At 37.1% G+C, this 9,556-nt stretch overlaps 1 pseudogene; it reads right to left on the bottom strand.

Annotated features, from left to right (window-relative positions):
- Positions 1 to 6,925: 6,925 nt before the first annotated feature.
- On the bottom strand, positions 6,926 to 9,118 carry LOC102846832 (annotated as a pseudogene).
- Between the last annotated feature and the right edge of the window lie 438 nt (positions 9,119 to 9,556).

The following is a 9,556-nucleotide window of genomic DNA, read 5'->3' as shown; positions in this document are numbered from 1 at the left end:
TGGAGTCGGAAAATCAAAAGGGCCGAACTCGCTCAGCATATCTTAAGCTCAAGGAACTGAAGAACAAATTCAAACCTCGAGTTGCTATAATCAAGGATGAGTTCGGCAGAACGTTAAATTATCCCGGAAGTATTAAAAAAAGATGGAAGGAATATACTGAGTCAGAATAAAATAAAGAATATAAATATGGGATCTTACTAGTATAGCAAAACAGAAGACAGAGGAAAATCATGGAAATTTTAGAATCATATAGGATAACTTCAAAAGAACAACATATGTCTTGATCAGAATTCTAGAATGGGGAAGGAGAGGAAGAAAACACCGAGAACGTTGTGGAGGAGGTACTAGAGGAACTTACCAGTTTTCATAAAAAACGCGGAAATCCACGTTCCAGAAGCTCAGTGAAATCCAAACAGACTACACCGTAAAGGAAAATCTAAAGATATAATGTAATACAATTCTCCAATATAAAAATAAGATAGACTACAAAAAGTAGAAGAAGAAAGACAGAGTCAGCTACAAAGTAGAATCCATCGGATTAAGCTCTGTTTACTCACAATCCTGTACCCAACAGTGCCATCCGTCAAATATAAAGGGGAGAGTAGGCCATCTTCAGGAAATCAGGAACTTAGAGAATTTGTAAAAACAAGACCAACTCTACCAAAAATAGTCAGGAAAGTCCTCACAGAGATACACCAAAGGAATGTGGATGGGCAAATAAATATAACAAAAAACAACAGAAAAAAAAAGTCAAATTGCAATGATAAATCCTGGCTTGCAAATAATAAAACCTAATGTAAAAGGCTTAAACATGCTAATTAAGAGAAAAAGAGTTGCAAAATAGATGAAATAAAAATGAAGTCCATTAGAATATTGCCAACAAAAAACACATCAAAGAAATGAGGGGATAAAAATAGACTACAAAGGGTCGAAAAACCACACAAAGCAAATAATATCCACAAAAAAATGACAGTAGTAATCTCTGATAAAATAAACTTCAAAACGAAAACTACCATGATAGATAAAGAATGGCACTATATATGATCAAGAAGGCATAAACTTGGTCAACATCTATACATCAAATGATAGAACTGCAAAATACATAAAACAATGGTTACAGATTTGAAGAAAGAAATAGATACATTACCACAGTAATAGTAGGAGATTTAAACATACCACTCTCAACAAAAGACAGATCAAACCAGAATAAAACTTAAGATGCAGAAGAACTAAATACAATTAGCCAACTAGACCTTGTAGACATATTTAGTTACTTCATCCAACTAAAATTCACATTCACCAGAATCGTTCATATATTAGGACTCAAGGTAAGCTTCTAAAGAGTAAAAACAAAACAAAACAAAACAAAAACAAACAAACCAAAAAAATCCCCACAAAACCAAAAACAAACAGCACTGAAACAATATTTTCTCAGGCCACAATGTCATAATACTAGAAGTTAATGCAAAGAGGATAAAGACTAAAGACCCCACCCATAGGGAAGGTAAACAACACTCTGCTTGGGCACTATTGAGTTATAGAAAAAACCAAAAAATTAAATTTTTAAAAATTCCATTAAGTAAATAAAAATGAAAATACAACATACCAAAACCTCTTGGAAACAGCTAAGGCCGCCCTCAGAGGGTAGTTCCAAGTCACTGGAAAATATATTAAAAACAAAAAAGGAGTAAAATTAATTACTTAACACTTCCATTAAATAGAAGAATAATAACAAGTGATTCCACATCTTCTAGAAGAAAAGAAATTACAAGGACAAGAGCTAATATCAATGGGAGAGAAAGCAAGGGGGAAAAAAATGAAACTATCAAAAAGACCAGACTTTTTTCTTCAGAAGAGTTAGTAAAATAGACAAACCATAGGCAATTAACAACAACAACAAAAAGACACAAATAACTCGAATAAGAAATGAAAAAGGTAGCATTTCTACAGAACTAGCTGATATGAAATCTGTAACAATAATGCTTTGAATAATTTTGTGTATATGTACAGATTCATTGTAATCCCAATATTGACATCAAATTTAACCTTCAAGGAGATAGAAAAGCAATTTCATGTTTCATTTCAAGTTAGTAGAATTTTAAAGCAATAATCTATTTTGGAAAATTCTTATTTTCCCCTTAAAACAAAAATTTTCAGAAATATTTAAAAGCTTTTTAATTGTTATTGAAATACACTATTGCTCACATATAGGAAGAGTATCTATATAGTTTTTCAAAAACCTCTCCAGATTTTATAGATGTAACAGCATTCACTACTGCAATTCATTGAAACAGAGTATACTTTAACAGTAAGTGCTCAAATGGAGAATTATTTTAACATTGAGAACAAAAATTTCAATTAAACTATGCTCTAGATATTTCAGCTAGCAAATTCGTATTTTATAGAACATAGTGATAGCTTCCTGAATTAATTAATTCATTTTTTATTTGAATTTCAGAAGATTAAACAAGATTCGTTTGGATCTGCCAGCATTAGTTTCCTTTGGTTCTACCATATCCCCATTTTCTTAGTGTCTTGATTATCTAGAAATCAAGTCAGGTAAAAACCAATTGTTTCTCAAAGCTACAATTTTGTTATAAGGATTAAGAGAATATTTCTAGATGACTTAGATTGTATTCATTTTAATTTTCTAATTTAGGACACAGTATCTGTCTATCCATAATGAGAGAGTCGTTATGAAAAGTAGGAAGCAATTCAGGCAAGAAAGAAATCTACCACCTTGAATATGATTTAAAATGCTCTCTTGACTAGTGGTAAAGAGCTGTGCCGCCAACCTGAAGGCACTGTGTTTGAATCCTGCTTCTCTGCAGGAGAAAGATGAGATTTCTCCTTCTTTGCAATTTACTGCTCTGAAAACCCACAGGAGTTAGTTCATGAGGGTTTTCAGCAGCAGTAAATCACGATCTGTTGGGCATGAGTTGATTCTGACAGGAAGGTATCTAACAACCACAATTAACTAAAATGATAAATAGTAACATCTCGTATATGAAAGCATTTTTTGCATGAAATTTAAATATACCACTTAAAACAATAAAGCACTTAAACAGCAGAAATATAACAAGTAAAAGTTCTAACAAAATGGTATGAAAGAAAAGAGAGGACTATAAAATTGAATTTGAAACTATTAACATGAAATCTTTTAAAAGTTCTTTAACTGAAAAAAAGAAAAAGTGTTTTAATTGATAAATGCAATAAATAAATTGATAATAGAAAGATTATACTTTAAAAATTATATTTAATTATTAATTGTTTACTAGTTAGTCTCATAGGAGTTCTGTAGGCAGGTTTTATATCTATGAAATTATTCAAAATGAATAAGAGGATGCTGTATGGTTTTAAATTAGGGAAGGTATGCTTCAGGGTTGTATCTTTTCATCTGTATACTGAGTAAATCATTTGAGAAACTCAATTCTGTGAAGAAGAATCTGGCTTCAACATTAAAAGAAAACTTATCAACAAACTGCCATATGTCAATGACATAATTTTGCTTGGAAAAAGTGAGGAGAGGATTTAAAAAAAGAGCAAAACCTACTAACAATTATATTACTCAGTAGGGCGTAGTTACATTTCAGAATCCAGGAAACAAAAATCCTCACCACTAGAACAATAGATAATATTACAGCAGATGGATAAATGATTCATATAAATGACTTCATTTTACTAGGATCCACAATCAATACTCAGGGTAGCAACAGTCAAGATATCAGCTGCCAAGGTCCCTTTAAAGTGATAAAGAACAAGGATACCAATATAAAGACAAAGGTGCACCTGATCCAAGTAATTAATTTGTAATTTAGGCTAAATAGAGGACTGAAGAAATTATTCCTAGTATAGAATATCACAGGGTATAGAATATCCCATAGTCTTGAAAGCAGTTCAACCAGGTTGCTCCTTATGAGTAGTGATGAAAAATTTCATCTCATAAAGATTATTCATGTTTTTAGGAGACTTCAGTCCTTAGAAAAAGAAATAATTTTGGAAACAGTTGGCTAGTAAACGAGAGAAAGACCTTCAATGAGATACAACAGTGGACTTGAGAATGATGAAGATTTTGAGGATGGTAAGCCTGGGCAAGGTTCATTGGATCATGACGTGTCAGAGTTAACTTGATGGTACCTAACAACAAGATTGAGATAAAACATTATTAATGCTATATTAAAATAATTAAGAGCTATGCATTATATATTTTATAACAGTTATGAACTCATGCCTATACCAATCATGTAAGGGCTTTTAAAAAAGTTAAAAATAAAGAGGCATCATTCAAATTTTCCTACATTGTTAAAATTAATAAATCATAGCTCCCATTTGCTATTAGATCTCTGCTCTTTCCAGCTGAAAGGACATATTGCTCTGTTCTCTTCTTGCTTAAATCCACTGGGATATACATATTTTAATGAGAATCTGAATTCAGGAAAGTTAAGCTAAATTTGACTCATTTGAAAATCTCTCTAGTATATAATTTGTTTCACAAGGCTTGATTAGTGTCTTTGCTAGTCATGATTAATTTGACCATAATCAAGGAATGATATTGGAGAATCATGTCATTATTATATTTTTGGACTGACTGAATCTACCTGTCTGTAGAACACAGAATACTGGTCTGTACATCATTCATATTAATCTGTAAGCACTCTTTGGCCTTTGGTTTATCTTAAGAAAAATACCTGGATAATAATGAGTTTATTTTATTCTATTTTCTTTCCCTCTTTTTCCATTTTCTTTATTTCTTTGTAAATTTAGTTATTTTTTAGAGAAAAGTATGAATGGGAACAAGGATATCTTTAATATTTATCATGCATCTATTTTTTCTTAGTATTATGATGTGGAAAATACAACTGTACATGCAACTATTATAACTGTGAATTGTTTATTGTTCTGCACAGTTTATTCAGAACTGACTCGTAGCTGGCCCGTCAGTGGATTTTAAGAAGCAATAAATCACATGGGAAGAGATTGCTCATCATGCTGGTAGATTCTAATTTTGGGCCTTTGAATTGGCAACACAACTCCTTACCATTAAGCCACCAGAGCTTCCCCAAATAGTGTATTATTAAGACATTTAGAATGTATCTTTGTTTTTTACAATGAGCATAGCTGTATCAGATAGTTTCAATACACGGGGACTGCACTTCCTCATATAAAATTATATAAGCACAATTAAGTGTGATTTTTACACTGAACTTCAATGATTCTTGTGAGAACACCTTTCTTGAGTGTGAATTTAACCTAGTAATTTATTTAATAAAAACACAATACAGCAAAAAGTGATATAATGTTTATGTTTGCTATTGTTAAATGCCATTGACATGGCTCTGACCCATAGCAACCCTGTATACAACACAATGAAACACTACCCAATTTGTCCCATCCTCACCATCTCTGTTGTGCTCAAGTCTATTGCTAGTATTGTGTTGTTCCATCTAGCTGAGTGTCAGCTCCATTTTCTTGACTTTACCAAGCTTAATATCTTTCTTCAGGGACTGACTCCTCTTAAAGATATGCCCCAAGTATGTGAGACAAAAATCTCACCACCTTTGATTCTAAGGAGCATTCTGGCTGCATATCCAACAACATAGATTTATTTGTTGTTATGGGAGTGCATTTAAATATTCATTGTTAGTGCATTATTCTGTCAGTATTTAAAATACAGTTGGGGTTGCCCATAGTGAATTGGTTTCAGAATAATTTCCAGAGTAGGGTAGATTAAGAAGCAGTCTTGGCTCTAATTCTGAAATAATGGGCCAGTGAGTGCTGTATAAATAGTAGTGGAACATTATATGAGGTAGCACTCAAAGATGAGACCTTTCAATTTGAAGGAGCTCAAGATATGAATGGAGACTAACAAGATGGAGTAAAGGTTTACATTAATGAATGACTTTTACTTGCTAATATGACATGCCTCACAATAATGTTAATGCTTTGGAAACATCTGTTACTAATCAGAATGTGGAATTCCACATTGGAATACAAACTTGGGGAAAATGGAATTTGTAAAAAAAAAAAAAAAAGAAACACATAAATGCTGACAAAGTAGGAGATAGTAAATGAGCATGGATTGTTGACATTTATTCTGAATTGGAAAATAATATTACCTATGATGCCAAAATTCTAAAATTGAAGTTGAATGACATGGTATTTATTGTTAAAACAGAACCTTTCACAATCAATATGGCTTCAAGGAAGATCTGTTAATACATTTATGATTTGTTGTTGTTGTTACGTGCTGTTGAGTTGCCTGCAACTCATAGTGACTAGGTGTACAACAACTCTGAAGCGTGCCCTGTCCTGAGTCAGTATCCCTGACTCCAACACACCTCCCCCCATTGCCTCAGGTACTGTATCGATCCATCTCATCCACGGTCTTCCTTTCCTGTGCTAGCCGTCCATTTTCCCAAGCATGATGTCCTTTTCCAAGGATTGGTCCCTCATAGTACGTGAGACAGAGCTTCAAAATTCTAGCCTTTAAGGACAAACTTGGTTGCACCCTTTCCAAGGCAGACCAATTTTTTTTTATGATTGTAAAACATTTATTCTCTTTAACAACAATAATAATTCCACAAAAGTGATCCAAAGTACATTCAGTACTTAGGAGAGGTGGAGGAGGAAGATGAGAGAGAGAGAAGTCAGCCTGACATGAAGCATCATCAGTTCTACAAAGGGAGCCTAGCTGGGCTAGGGAAAGTCAGGGTTGGAAGTCCAGGTGTAAAACAAAAGCAAACATAGATCATAGTTGCTTGGGTTGTTGTGTTGTGTTGGTTTGTTGTTGTTGTTTAAAAAAAAAAAAAAGGCCACCCCAGAGAAAGCAGGGTGAGCGTGGATGTTCTTGGGGGTGCGAGGCCGGCTCAGGCAGCTTGCTCCTAGGTATGGGCTGGCTCTCAGGTGCACTCTGGGTTGGTGGGGATCAGGTTCTAGGCTTGAAATGCTGCACAGCTTATTGGGGCAGCTCCACCAGCACAGCTTTGGCCAAGGTCTCCTTTGTTGCATTGTGGAACTCACTAAAAGGCACAAACTGCACAATGTCACAGGCTGCCTCCTCGCGCATGAGGGAGCACAGCGTGCGGCTGTCCCTGCCCAGAAACTCCATGGCCACAAGGTCAATGTTGCCCACACCCAAAAGGATGATGGACAAGGGCAGCTTGGAAGCCTGCACCACTACGTGCCTGGTCTCCTCCGTGTCACTGATGACACCATCCGTGATGATGAGGAGGATGAAGTATTGCATGGCCAGAGCTGAAAACTGGGCCACATAGTTGACGACGGGGGAGGAGTTGGGGGACATTAGGAGCATAAGTGTGGCAAGCAGGTCGACTATGCCTAGACGATGCCATCCATGCCTAAGCAGAAGGTGTTGAAAGGCTTGAAGTTGGCAAACTCGTGTGAAACCTTCCAGACTGGAGGTAAGTGGGGCCCCAAATCCCAGAGCTGGAAGTATCTTGTCACTGTCACAGTACTCAATGATCTGTCTGATAGCCCAGATGGCCTACAGGTACTCCTTAGTGCCCATGGGGTTGATATAGTGGTAAGAGGAAGAGTCAAGGGGGTTCCCATTGGAAGCTGTAAAGTCTACTCCACCAGTGAACATGAGCTGGCAGGATATAGTTCAGGAAAGAGTAGTCCTGGGTTGGTTTTTTTTTTTTTTTTTTTTTTTTTCAGCATCGCAGGATGATGATGCCTGAATTTTTACGGTTCTTCTTCTGCTTCTTGGGGTTGATGCACTCAGACTCCTTCGGGATGCTGTCCCAAGCATCATGCATCCATGATGCCATGGTCTGGAACTCGCCAATGAAGTCATTACCCTCATCATTGTCATGGTTGTAACACATGTTCTGGATGACTTCTCCACATCCCCATCACAAAGGGACAGTGAAGGACTTCCACACAGGGTCCACGGTGTATCTGATCACCTTGGTCTTGTGGACCAGAATCCACTTGCCATCATCTCCTGGTTTGTAAAACTGAAGAGATGGGTCTGATTTTCCAAAGAGGTCCGTCGTGTCCAGCTTCCTGCCGGCCAGACTCAATGTGATGACCTCGTTGTCTGACAGCTCCTGAGCAGCAATCTCTTTTCTTGCCTTGTCATGCTGCAGCAACAAATGGCGAGTTATCTCCTTGCTGGAGATCAAGCCCAGGCTGCAGGAGAACTGGCCCAGGAAGTCATGTTCATCTGGCCTCATGCCGGACTTGTCCTGGTCAAACAGAGAAAACTTGAGCTTCTGCACCTCTTCAAAGTGGTAGTTGAGGACGAACTTGTTGGAGACGCAGGGTTGAGGTTGTTAAGTGCTGCTTCTGTCCTGCCGTACGATGGTCCTAAGGACGCCTCAGCTCACACTATTTGGTAGCTGCTCCCTGTGTTCCCATTTCAGGGACATCTCAGGCACTTCCTCTGCTTGGCTAGGTCCTGGGGAGCTAGGGGGTGGGGAAAGGGGGGCTTCAGGGCTCTGCTTTCATGCAGCCATGGTTTTTGGGTGTGCTCCCCGGCACTCAGGGTCCTGTCTTTCCAAGACAGACTTATTTGTTTTATTGACAGTCCATAGTATGTTCAAGACTCTTCTCCAGCCCAACAACTCACAGGCATCAATTCTTCTGTCATCTTTAGTCATTGTCCAGTTCTCTGATGCATAGCAAGTAATTGGGAAGACCATGTCCTAGATCAGGCACACCTTAGTCTCTAGACTGGCATTGTTACTTCTCGGTTTTCTGGAAAGTTCCCTGACAGCAGTTTTACCCACTGCAATTTGTCTTTTCATTTTCTGACTTTTGGTGCCAAGAGTCTTGACTGTGGAGCCAAGCAAGCTGTAATTAATTCTAAACAACCTCTCTCTCTTTCCCATTTATCTTGGTGCTGCTAATTGGCCCAGTGGTGAGAATCTTTGTCTTCTTGATATTGAGCTTCAATCCTTGACCTTCTGTAACAAGCACTTTAGGTCCTCTTCAGTTTCAGCAAGCAGAGTTGTGTCATCAGCATAATTAATGTAGGTTTTTGATGAGTCTTCCTCCAATCCTGTTTGAACATTTCTCCTCATAAAGCCCAGATTCCTGAATGATCTGTTCTACCTGTAGGTTGAAAAGGTATCTCATCCCAGACACCCTCCATTCCTGATTTGAACCATGGAATGTTTTTCCTTGCTCTGCTCTGAGGACTGCTGCCTGGCCCGAGTATAGGCTTGCATGAGCAGAATGAAGTGTTTTGGATTCTGTTGATCTCCATTTGCTTATATACTTTCTCTATTTCTTTTCTTGACTCAGAATCTTTTTTAAATGAAAGTAAATTTTTTGCTCTCCATTGTCTCTTATCTCTGTTAAGCTCCAAAATTGATTCTACCTGGGAATAAACCTTTCCAAAGCCTTTCATATTAGTAGTCTTTTACCATAATTGTCTTTTCGTGAGTTTCTTAGAGATTAGATGCTTTGATGAATCAAAATGCTCTGTTGGTCTGGGTCAGGCACACCTTAGTCTCTAGACTGATATTGTAAGTCTTCAGCAGACTGGCGAGGTCCCTGACAGAAGATTTTTCCAATATAATTTGTCTTT

Source organism: Elephantulus edwardii, unplaced genomic scaffold, assembly GCF_000299155.1.
Source record: "Elephantulus edwardii isolate Elephantulus edwardi_28Jun2011 unplaced genomic scaffold, EleEdw1.0 scaffold00001, whole genome shotgun sequence".
Lineage (NCBI taxonomy): Eukaryota > Metazoa > Chordata > Mammalia > Macroscelidea > Macroscelididae > Elephantulus > Elephantulus edwardii.
The sequence above is the reverse complement of the archived record's forward strand: the minus strand, read 5'-3'. Positions and strand labels throughout refer to the sequence as shown.